This window comes from Macaca mulatta, chromosome 1, assembly GCF_049350105.2.
Source record: "Macaca mulatta isolate MMU2019108-1 chromosome 1, T2T-MMU8v2.0, whole genome shotgun sequence".
Classification (NCBI taxonomy): Eukaryota; Metazoa; Chordata; class Mammalia; order Primates; family Cercopithecidae; genus Macaca; species Macaca mulatta.
Window position 1 is genome coordinate 48,035,596 of NC_133406.1, and position 12,997 is coordinate 48,048,592.

Consider the following 12,997-nt stretch of genomic DNA (forward strand, 5'->3'; position numbering starts at 1 on the left):
CTACTTCAATGTAAGCATTATGCGTTATGTGGTGTTTATTGCTGACTAACCTAGAAGGAAATAGCATTTATTGTAAATACAAAAATTTTAAAATAAATATTAGCTATTAAGCAAAATAGAAAATCATTATGTGCTATATATATTTATATATGTATCATGAAGGAAATGTTTTATTCTAAATTAAACATTTTATTCATAACTGCAGGTGCACCTTTCAATGAATTAATTGAACATTTTATTAGAAAAATATTCTGAGTTTTTATAAAAAGATATTACTCAGCTTGAACAGCATTCTTAATGTTATGTATACATACAACCATTTTCTACTTTAATTCAAATAAACTCATAGAACCCAATTCATACGTATCCTTTGTTTTCATGTATTGAAGTGCTTTCATTAAAATAATGTATAAAAAGAGACCTTTTCTCACCATGTTCAAGTAGAGATTTCATATTCATTAGTTTGAGATATACTGTTGGTGTCTTTCTTCCCCATTCATAGTAAACACAATTAACCATTCTCTTTTTGACATAGTTCAGGGAGACAGGCTTTGATCCAACTGACTCTTGGCTAAGCCTCTAGACTCTGAGACTCAAACAGATCAAAACTACTGATTCTAGGATAAAGACTTTGAAACTTTATATTTCCCATGGAAAGGCTTTACAGTTCACTCTCTTTAAGTTTCGCATATTATTAGAACATTTTTACTGAGATAAAAAAAATGAGCATGGGTAAATATATAATGATTTTAAAAGCACTTTTGTCTTATGACAATTAAATTAGTTTTCAATTAAGAATTTTTTTTAAAACTAAGAGTTTATTTGTACTCTCCTGAATTTTAGACATAAAAAACCTTAATAAAGTTTCATTCTAAAAGTTATAATTCTAAAATTACAGTTAAAAACTAAGGAGTTTTTTATTTCACAACTTTTAGTCAGTGTCATTTGCATGTCCTAGTTTCATAAGTTTAACTCCCTGATCTTTCAGAACAATCCACTAGCAAATTGACCTCAAAATTAATCAAATTTTTAATTTTATTCATAGATATAGTGTGATGCTTTGTAGTTAGAAACTGAGCAACACACACACACACACACACACACCACAGACATTTCCCTAAAACAAGATAATAATGCATTTCAAAAAAATTTCCAGATATTTTAGGAGTTCAAAATCTTGAAGTAACAAGACTTATCACGACAATGCTCTGGGTGTCCTTCCCTTTCAGATGAAATCTGGACCGAGTACTGATTGACAGTGTGAATATCCAGCCTTGGAACTTACATAACTCCTACCATCATCTCTCTGGCTAGTTATCTAAGGATCCTTGCATCTCTCACAAATTGCACTTCTCTCTGCCTATATTTATTTAAATCACTTCTCTGCTTAGGTTAATATTGGTTTTCTACATTCGTTTGTTTGATTTTAGCAGAACTTTCGCATGACTGTTATAATGACCAATATCCATCACTTTTCTGGAAAATATTGACTTAAATAAAAAGCAATCTTGCCTCCACTTTTAATAAACTGCTTAGAGACAGTTTCATACTTCTAGTGGTGAACAGTATTTCAAACCCTCATCTGGCACTGTGAAATAAATGAAACCTGGGATCTCTAACATTAACTATAATTTTTTTCTCATTATTTCACCACTCCATTCTCCTATTCAATAAGCGAACACTGGTTGTCCTCACTGCTCATTATATGTTAATTATAATGTATTAACATGCTAAAAGACACTCCCACCAGTTTCATGACAGTTTACAAATGCCATGGCAACATCCAGAAGATACCCTATATGGTCTAAAAGGGGAGGAACCCTCAGTTCCTGGAAATCCCTGCCTCTTTCCTGGGAAACACATGAATAATCTACCCTTTGTTTGGCATATAATAAAGAAATAATAACAAGTATATTCAGGCCACCAGCCTATGCCACTGCTCTGCCTATAAAGTAGCCATTATTTTGGCTAAGTAAGGTATACTTACTTAATAAACTTATTTTCACTTAAAAAAAATCTAAGAAATTTAATGTTTAACATGTGCATCCTCTCAACACAACAATTATATAATTGTATAATTATAAGCCTCATATAAGGTTAATTTGAGAAGCTAAACATTTTAATTATGTATCACCAAACCCCTACTTGGAATAATTAGACAGGAAACATTTTAAACTTAGATGTTTCGTATCCCATAGGCACAGGCTTTAATACAGGGAAAGTAACTGCTCAGTGGCTCATACTCAGCTATCTCACAAGAAAGTTTGGGCTATATAAGTTTATTTTGGATGTTTCTTAAAAAAAAAATGTATATGTAGAATAGTACTCCCAGTAAATGCAACAAAGTTATTTTAAATATTAGTCCTCCTGAAGTCTTTTAACCTACAAATTGAATATAGATTACATTCTTCGTAATTTAACTTTTTAAAACAAATATGAATTTCAAATATTATCATGAAAAAATACTTTACTTTTAAAAATTCACTTTCTATTCCTTACTTTGGCTTATTTTTATTCACTAGTAAAGGGCAGCTTAGCTTTATAGCACCTGTCAGTATGACCAATGATATGTTTCTCTCAGTACATTTGGATAGCAGTGCGTGGAAGAGCTGGTAGGTGATATCAGTGCATTGTATAGCCAGTCATCCTTTTGCCCAGAAACTTACTAAATCCTTTTTATAACACACTTTATCATTCTTATCCACAGGCCTAATAAGTCTGTTGCAGTAAAATGGTATAGTTCAGTTTTTCAAACAGGCTTTGTTCCAAATAGAACTAATATGATACATTACATTGAAAGGGGCTAGGTAATGAAATCTGTAAATATTTCTATGCTATATTTGAAAGTTACATTTGTTTGCAGTGAGATTGCGTACATAAAATAAATGTACACATCTATAATGTGTGACTGTGTTATGTGAGAGAAAAGTATGGTGGGGATCTAAACATTTTTGAGAGGCAAATATTGCCAGCTTGTTTTCAAGGATGATTTGTTTATACATACATTTTGTGTTATATTAAGCTTTTATATACTATAGATAGGGTAAATACATTTTTATTTATTGTGCAATATTAGCATAATAAATACAAACCACATGAAAGTTACAAATTAAGAGAAATTTGGGGCAACCTGATACAAACTGTTCAATTAAATTTACTTTATTTTTTAAATTTCCATAGGTTACTGGGGAACAGGCAGTATTTGGTGAGATGAGTAATTTCTTTAGTGGTGATTTGTGAGATTTTGGTGCACCCATTGCCCCAGAAGTTTACACTGCATCCAATTTGTGGTGTTTTATCCCTCACCTCCTTCCCACCCTTTCCCTCTGAGTCCCCGGATTTCTTTGTGTCTGTCCTACACCTTTGCATCCTCATAGCTTAGCTCACACATATGATTGAGAATGTACAATGTTTCTTTTTCCATTCCTGAGTGACTTCACTCAGGATAATAGTCTCCAGTCTCATCCAGGTCACTGTAAATGCCATAAGTTCATTCCTTTTTATGGATGAGTAGTATTCTATCACATATATATATATGTATGTATATATGTATATATATGCATGCACACCACAGTTTCTTTGATATATAACTGTGATATATAAATGTGATTTATATCTATCTGTATATATATACTATGTACATATAGATAGATAGGTAGATAGATAGATAGATAGATAGATAGATAGATAGATAGATAGAGATATCACAGTTATATACATCACAGTTTCTTTATCCACTTGTTGATTGATGGGCACTGGTGTTGGTTCCACGTTTTTGCAGTTGCAAACTGTGTTGCTATACAGATGCGTGTGCAAGTATCTTTTTCGTATAAAGACTTCTTTTCCTCTGGGTAGATACCCAGTAGTGGTATTGCTGGATCAAATGGTAGTTCTACTTTTAGTTATTTTAGGAATCTCCACATTGTTTTCCATAGCAGTTATGCTACTTTACATTCCCACCAGCAGTATAGAAGTGTTCCCTGTTCACTGGATTCACATCAACATCTTTTTTTACCATTCTTGCAAGAGTAAGGTGGTACTGCATTGCGGTTTTGATTTGCATTTCCCGGATCATTGGTGATATTGAGCATTTTTTCACATGTTTTTTGGCCATTTGTATATCTTCCTTTGAGAATTGTCTATCATGTCTTTAGCCCATTTTTGATGGGATTTTTTACTTTTTTCTTGCTAATTTGAGTTCATTGTCGATTCTGGATATTAGTCCTGTGTCAGATGTACAGATTGTGAATATTTTCTTCCACTCTGTGCATTGTCTGTTTACTCTGCTGACTGTTCCTTCTGCCATGCTATTTAGTTTAAGTCTCAGCTATTTATCTTTTCTTTGAGATGGAGTCTCACTCTGTTGCTTAGGCTGGAGTTCAGTGGTGTATTCTCAGCTCACTGCAACCTCTGCCTCCCAGGTACATGTGATTCTCCTGCCTCAGCCTTCACCGGTAGCTGGGATTACAGGAATGCACCACCATACCCAGCTAATTTTTGTATTTTTAGTAGAGACAGGGTTTCACCATGTTGACCAGGCTGGTCTAGAACTCCTGACCTCAGGCGATCCATCCACCTCAGCCTTCCAAAGTGCTGGGATTACAGGAGTGGACCACCACACCTGACCTGTCTTTGTTTTTATTGCATTTGCTTTTGGGTTCTTGGTCATGAAATCCTTGCCTAAGACAATGTTTAGAAGGGTTTTTCCAATGTTATCTTCTAGAATTTTTATAGTTTCAGGTCTGCAATTTAAGTCCTTGCTCCATTTTGTTTTGATTTTTATATAAGGTGAGAGATGAGGATCCAGTTTCATTCTCCTACATGTGGCTTGCCAAGTATCCCAGCACCGTTTGTTAAATAGGGTGTCCTTTCCCCACTTTAAGTTTGTGTTTGCTTTGTCAAAGCTCATTGGCTGGAAGAGTTTGGATTTCTTTCTGGGTTCTCTATTCTGTTCCATTGGTCTATGTGTCAATTTTTATGCCAGTACCGTGCTGTTTTGGTGACTATGGTCTTATAGCATAGTTTGAAATCAGGTAATGTGATGTCTCCAGATTTGTTTTTCTTGCTTAGTCTTGCTTTAGCTACGTGGGCTCTTTTTTCGTTCCATATGAATTTTAGGATTGCTAAGAATGATGGTGATATTTTGATGGGAACTGCGTTGAATTTGTAGGCAGTTTTTGGCAGTATGGTCATTTTCACAATATTGTTTCTGCCTGTTCACGAACATGGGATGTGTTTCCATTTGTTTGTGTCATCTATGATTACTTTCAGCAGTGTTTTGTAGTTTTCCTTGTAGAGATCTTTCTCCTCCTTGGTTAGGTATATTCCTAAGTATTTTATTGTTTTTTTCTCATCATTTGTGTGTCCACGGTAGTAGCACACTTTTCCTTTGCATTCACAACTTGGCTAACTGTTTGGCATAAGAGGCCCCACTTTTGACTTATTTTGGCTTTCAACATGCCTTCCTCACTTAGCTTATTTCCAGTTTTTGATTTGAAGTGAGAGATACGTGACTCTTCCTTTCACTTGAGCACTTATAGACCATCTTAAGGTTATCAATTGACCTAGTTTTATTATTGCTCTGTCTCAGGGTTTAGGTATGCCTGAGGAGATGGAGAGAGATGAGGGAAGGGCTGGTCCGTGGAGTAGTCAGAATATAGACGTTTATTAAGTTTGCCTTCTTGGTGGTGGTGCTTCAAATAATTACAAGAGTAGCATCAAAGATCACTGACCACAGGGCCACTGCACTCCAGCCTGGGCAACAGTGTGAAATTCCATCTTAAAAGAAAAATTTACCTTATCATAATAATAATGAAAAAGCTTGAAATACTGTGAGGATTACTAAAATACAACAAAGACACAAAAAACACATACTGTTGAAAAAGTGAAGCCTTATGCTAGATTCAGGGTTGTCACAACCTTCAATTTGTTAAAAAAAAAAAAAGATTTACTAGTGTGTACTAATCTCTACACTAAGCATTATTATTTATGTTGGAATATAGTGGTGACCAAAACAGACAAGGCTCCTGTTTTTACAGATATCTTATTCCTAGTCAGGATAGTAAGAAGATGAATGAATAGGCAAATAAGTGAGACTATCATATCAGAATCTTAGTGCACTGCAGCCTCCCCTCATGGGTTCAAGTGATTCTTGAGCTTCAGTCTCCTGAGTAGCTGGAATTACATGCATGTGCCACCACATCAAGTTAATGTCTGTATTTTTAGTATAGACGGGGTTTCACCAAGTTTGCCAGGCTGATCTCAAACTCCTGACCTCATGTGATCCACCTGCGTCAGCCTCCCGAAGTGCTGGGATTACAGTCATGAGCCACTGCACCGGGCCAGGAAATCTTTATTGTAGAAATTCAGTTATTAAGTCGTTTCTCCTGTTTCTTCATTTGACAGCAAACTTGATGTGAATAAGGAACATATCTGTAGTTGCCAATCCCTACATCTTCAGTCTCCAGCAAATTACTTGGAAAAAATTGGGTGCTTCCTACATCTTAGTTGAATAAATGAAAGAACGTGAATAAATATTAAATAACTGTACAGATTATCAAAAGTAGTCCACTGGAAAAATTGAATAACAACATCTGAAAAAATGCTTAAGCTTATTAGAGAAAGTCTAGTTGAAATATTAAACAAAATTCTGATCAGCATGTCAAAACCGTTTTTTAATTGGTAATATCTAATATTTTCAAATATGTGCAGAAAATTGACAGGTTAAGAACATTTAAAAAGCTAAGTCTCTCTTGCTCTCTCTCCATTTCTCTCTTTCTGGATACATTGTCTGAATCCCTTGCTTTAGGTCTTGTTGGGGAACAGATCAGTACTATACCCATTAGGAAAGCTAAGATGATGAGGTATGTGCCTTCCTAGCTAAGTTTCTAGCTCATTATCATCACATGGTGGAAGGAAGTCCAATCAAATGTGTGGAAAATTCATTCTATTGTTTCAAAAGGCTAACGTCTATGACGGCTCCAAAAATCTCAGCAGTTTAATAAAATAAAATAATATTTACATAAAATCCAATCAGTATATAGCCTTATCCATGGGTTTTTCCAGTCCAGGATCCTTCCATCTTACAGCTCCACTTTACTCATGACCTTCGAATCCTTTCCAATTGTAAAGATAATGGGGGATCCTCTGTGAAGTGATGCATATCCCTGTTGTATGCATTTCCCTTAGTCAGAAACCAGTGACGTGGCCTGATAAATGCAAAGGAAACTGAGAAATATAGTCATGTGCAGAATAGGAGGAGGAATTAAGTTTGGTGAGCAAATACATTATTTATACATATATTTAGAGACTTTTGTCAGAATCTATCAAAATTTAATTTGTGTTCACACATTAACCCTAAAATCCCATTTCTACAAATATGGCTTACAGGCACAAAGTGAAACTCCTTCTGAACACAATAAGTGATGTCAAGAAAGTGACTTAACATAGTTAACATTCATAGCTATCAGGCTAAATAGTTTTGGTAATCCAGCTGCCCAATCCAAATCTGTCTTTATTCAACCTCTGATATGGTTTATGCCATCTGGTAGAAGTTGTGAATTCTGGATTAAGCATTGATGAGAACATTTCTGGGACCTGTGGTTGACTACTTCCAAAAGGTGGCAGTAATTGCAACAATCTCTTAAGTAGTTAACACACTTTTTACCAATCAATGCCATACAAGATACTTGGACTAGAGGAATTTTGGGAATGTAGCCCAGTTCAAGAATAAAAAATGATTGAAATCCATTTCCCTATTCCATTATATCCAAATTCACATTGTCCAGAAGAGCCTATTACAATAATTGTTGTCTACTCAAACATATGCATCATATCATTGTTATAATAAATTTGTTACACTGATTAAAATAAATATGGAAGCAGTGTATATTTGCTTGCAAAATATTGCTACCATTCATTATCTTGCTTATATAACATGGAATAAATATAGCAGTTAAAAAGAACAAACATGGATTTATAGGTGATGTTTTTAGAAAGGTATCAATAGTATATGATTAAATAAAAAGGTGCTGAATGAGTACCAGTGCATATGAAATATTGAATATGATTTGGAAAAAATATATATATAGTCTTTGTTTTCTGTAGTTTTTCTTTTTGTTATTTTACCAAGATAATGTCATATAAACATCCCATATTTTCCCCTCATTATATATCATTTTTTGTTGATGTTAATGCGCTTAGTGCTTTGAAAAATTTAACTGTTTTGTTTCCTTGGTATGTTATTCCTGACTGCCGTTACACCTTTTCCCATGGATTCAATATGATCATTCTCTCAATAGGGGAAAGATCATATAGCAGAATATAGAGAAAAATGCTACTTGTATGTATGTGTTTATGATTTTCAAAATCCTAGTCTATTTTGGCAATGGAAAGAAATCTGGCCCAGATAAAATATCTAAGAAACTACATCAAGAGAACTGTAAAATCTTTTCATGCTCCTCTCCCAAACCTATCAGATCATAAACAGTGTCTGTGTGAAAAGAAGCTGTCTGCCCCTACCTAATCCCCAAACTCTGAAAATCCCAGGAATAAACATCAGAATACTCAAAAGATTTTGAAAGCTGAGAATAGAGTTTTAAAACTTGCTGTGTATTTTATACTTAATGACAGAGTTCAATTCTAACTAGGCGTATTTCAAGTGCTCCACAGTCATACGCGGTGAATGGCTCTTGTACTGGACAATACAGTGCTAGGACGTCGCACAGCATTCCCATGGTCCAGCGTGCCAAGAGGCAACTGTGTGGCACCCATGCATCCAGTGGGGTCATCAAACTGAAGGCAGAGAAATAGGAGGCCTAATGGGCCCAGTGGCAATTAGGAGTAGAGAATGTATCTTGCCAGAACTTTGACAGTGGGTAAACAGACTCAGCCCAGAATAGGGAACTGATTAAAAGTAAGGTTTCACTAGCCTGGCAGAATTAGAATGCTACTCTGTTGTGGAAAAATAGCACACTTTATATTTTGTGGGTTGAGATTTATACAGTACATAATTTAATTAAATGAAGAAAATAGAAAAGGGTAATAGTAACTATTGAATTAACTAGAGAAGTAGGTTGGACCAGGAGAGAACTTTTACCTTTTACTTTTGCTTTGTATTGTGTAAATGTGAACATTTAAGAGAAAGTTGTGGTAAAATGCATCCTTTTGCTTCATTTTGAGGAGAAAATAAAATTTCTCATGTTTCTGATGGAAAAAACTGAAATAATTCCACTTTTTCTGCTTAGGGCTACACTTGACAATTTTAAGAGCAGTGCTGTTAAGCAGAAATTTCACTTAAATAATATGAATTTAAAGGTAATTTCTACATTTTAAATATTCTATCAGCAATTGATCTTAAACAGAATATTTACTATGTAGAACACATCATCCTATTCAGAATGATTTTGTTCCTTATGGGTTTTTAAAATTAGTTTTTCTAGTAACACATAAAGTAATAGAGTATTTATAACTTAGTTATTTGTAAGTCCTTTGAGCTATTGATTCTAGTAATTATAACTATTCATCCAGACTTCAAGTTACTTCTCAGTAAGATAAAACTGGAGCAATTCAAAATACTGACAAATTAATATTCAATACTTATGTTATCAACTATCATGTAAAAAGTTCCAGTAAAACAATCATTTAGAAGTTCATCCATCCCAACATGCAAATCAAAAGTAGGTCGCTTAGCCTTTCTTTAAATAAATAGGCCCAGATGTAAAAATGTATAATTTATTTTCTATCCTCCTATGGATAAAATAAACAATTGGTCTGACTGTTCACTTATAATTATCTGCTTAGTTGAACCTCTATGAACAAGTTATTTTGCTCTGCAGTTAGCATACAGGATGTGTTGTCAAAAGTAGAAAAACATATGTAATACTATGAAAGAGTTTGAGAATGAGAATTCTAAGTGAACCCCATAAGATAATCTTGCCTACAGTGTATTAGACTATAGCACCTAACCATAAGTGGTTATTTAAATTTAATTAAATTTAAATAAAAGATTAAGATTCTCAATTGCACTATCCAAATTTCTGGTGCTTAACAGTCACATGTGGGTAGTGGCTCCATATTGGACAGTGCAGATATAGAACATTGCCATCATCACAGGGAGTTTTATTGGACACCACTGATACATCTTTAAATTGACATTGCATTAAAATGTTTGTCATTTTAGAGGGCAAATATTAACTCTTTAATAAGTGGCTAGCAATCTTATTTTATTTTCATAGCTAATACTCAAATATGATATTTCATTAAATCTATACAATATATTACCAGTAATAAACGTAGGATCACAGAATGTTTTTATATTAGTGAAATGGTAGAAACAATGGGAAGGACCCTGCCTCTCCCAACATTGCCCTAGGCACACAAATTTTGTTATAGTACTGCATAATTTTAATGTCATTTTAGTATAATACTATGCCACTCAACTATATAGATGGATCATTAAAATTTCTGGGTTCACTTATCTGGAAAAATATGTGGGCTTTCATGTGAACATGAGAAGAATTGGGGTACAATTGTACATTGATGGAATAAAATGATATTTTCCTATCATTTAAGCAATGAACAGATCAAAGGATAAAGAAGGACACTCTGGAATAGGGCTGGTATTCATTACCAATAGCTAAGCTGAAAGTTGGAAAGTGAAGGATCATTACAGGGCTGTCTACACGCTTTTTTCCCCCTGGGATGTGACAGGGAGTGGGCCAGAAAGCCTTAGAAACCATTCTTCCGTGACCCAATCAGAATTCCATTCTTTATAAGCGAAACTACTTATGTTCTTTGTATTCTACTTTCATTCCAGTTTTGCTGAGAAGATTTTTGAGATTTCTATCTGCCACCACTGTACTAAGAATATCAAAATTTGAACTTCGTTCAGACTTGAGCAAGACTTCTAATGCTGAAGTTTACCAATATCCAAGAATAGAAATACTCTGACCACACACCCATGAGTGTTACTAGTACACACACACACAGACACACACATATTCCTTCTACTAATAAACTTTATAGGTTTTATGTGCTTTATCTTATAAAGAAAATTCATTTTAGAAATATAACCTTAGAAATTAGGTGATTTGTTTTCCGCATGGCTTTCTTTGTATGCAACCATTATTCTATGAGACACAAATTCTATAAGAAAATGATTATGTAAATATAATTGAAGGAGAATATCTATGATGATACCTTAGAAATAAAAAATTTAATTTTATATACAAGTACATTTCCATTATTGCTCATGTTCATTTCACTTAATGTCATCTTTCTTATTTCCAACAACCATAAATATGTAAGGGAACCAGTATGCTTTGTATAATGTACTTTCTCCTTTTTAGTCATGTTATTCCTTGAAACATCAGTTACCTCACAACAAAGTCAAGTAACAAATTTATTTATAAGTTACTACTGCTATAGACACCTTTGAAAGAGCTTCATAAGACTATAGAAATACTGCATGGTTGTGGAAGTTATTAAAGAAGCACTCATTTAAGAATGCCTAATCATGAAACAAGTATTTTGCATCTTGAAAAGCTATTGTTTGTTTCACTACTGTTTTATTTTTTCTAAAAGGTTAATCATTAACTATATAATTTTGTTTTATATTGACAAATAAATAGCATTTACCATATTTATTCCCATGGCTGCATGATAATTTATTGTATTTCCTATTATTTTAATAAAAAGCCTAATTAATTAAGTTGTAATCTGATGTTAGCTGATAAAAACATTTCTAAAAACCCATTTCAGTAGCAGTAGCAATTACTGAAAGGCATTTACTAAGTTTCTTGATTTTCCTCTAATAGTTTTAATAAGAAAAGAACAATAGTGTCATTAAATGAAATGCTTAATACATAATTGGCCTTGTGGAGTTTTTACTTTACTTAAATAATTTAATTCTCAAGTGATTTTACAACATAAGCATTATGCTTGCTTTCTGCTTAGATATGAATAAAACTGAGTTTACAAACATTAAATAACATTCCCCAGTTAATAATGATGATTGTGCAATATTTCAATTTGTCTATACTCTTTCTCCTCCTCCTGACAACAATGGGTAGGGGATTGTCTGAAACTGTTGACTCCAAAATCCAAATACATATGGGTTGTGAATGTTGAAACATGCAGAAATCCCAGGAGCCTGTCCTTCTTCCACAGCAATAATTCTAAAATAAAAACAAATTAGATAGAGTAAAAGCCTCATCACCTATTTTAATTTTAAAGCAACGTATGATTTACTTATCAGGTTAATTAACTTTGCTTCTTAAATTCTTAAGTTTTTATGAAACAATGGTTATGTTACATGAGACATTGGTAATTTTCAATACAATCAAAGGATGGCTGTACTGACAATAATAGGAAAGGAAGGCTTTGTTCAAGACTATTGCAATGGGAGCAGTACAAAGCCCCTGAAATGAAAGGCAGCAGAGTTTTTTGTTTGTTTGTTTGTTTATGTTACTTATTACTCATTTATTTAACTTTTAAGTTCAGGGGTACAAGTGCAGGTTTGTTACATAGCTAAACCTGTCTCATAGGAGTTTGTGGTTGAGATTATTTCATCACACAGGTATTAAGTCTAGTACCTAATTATTTATTTTTTCTCATCTTTTCCCTCCTCCCACCCTCCACTCTTAGAAAGTCCCCAGTGTGCGTTGTTCCCCTCCATGTGTCCATGTGTTCTCATCATTTAGCTCCGGGTTACGGAACAGAAAGGCAGCTGAGTTTTAAAGCACTGATGTGAGCTAGATGAAAAGTACTGGAGTACTTTAGGGAAAAGTTAGTCCGTGTGATTAGGCCATCTGTGTTTGTTAATTGTCCCTTTTGGAAGGTAGGCTTCTATCCTCCCACAGAGACTGAGAAACAGAGGAGCTATTTCCTTTTATAATTATATTTCAAAGACATGGCTACCAGGTCCTTGAGAAAGACATTCTCAAGTTGTTAAACTGCTGTAAAACTGGCAGGAGGCTGGGAGATTTACATCTCAAAG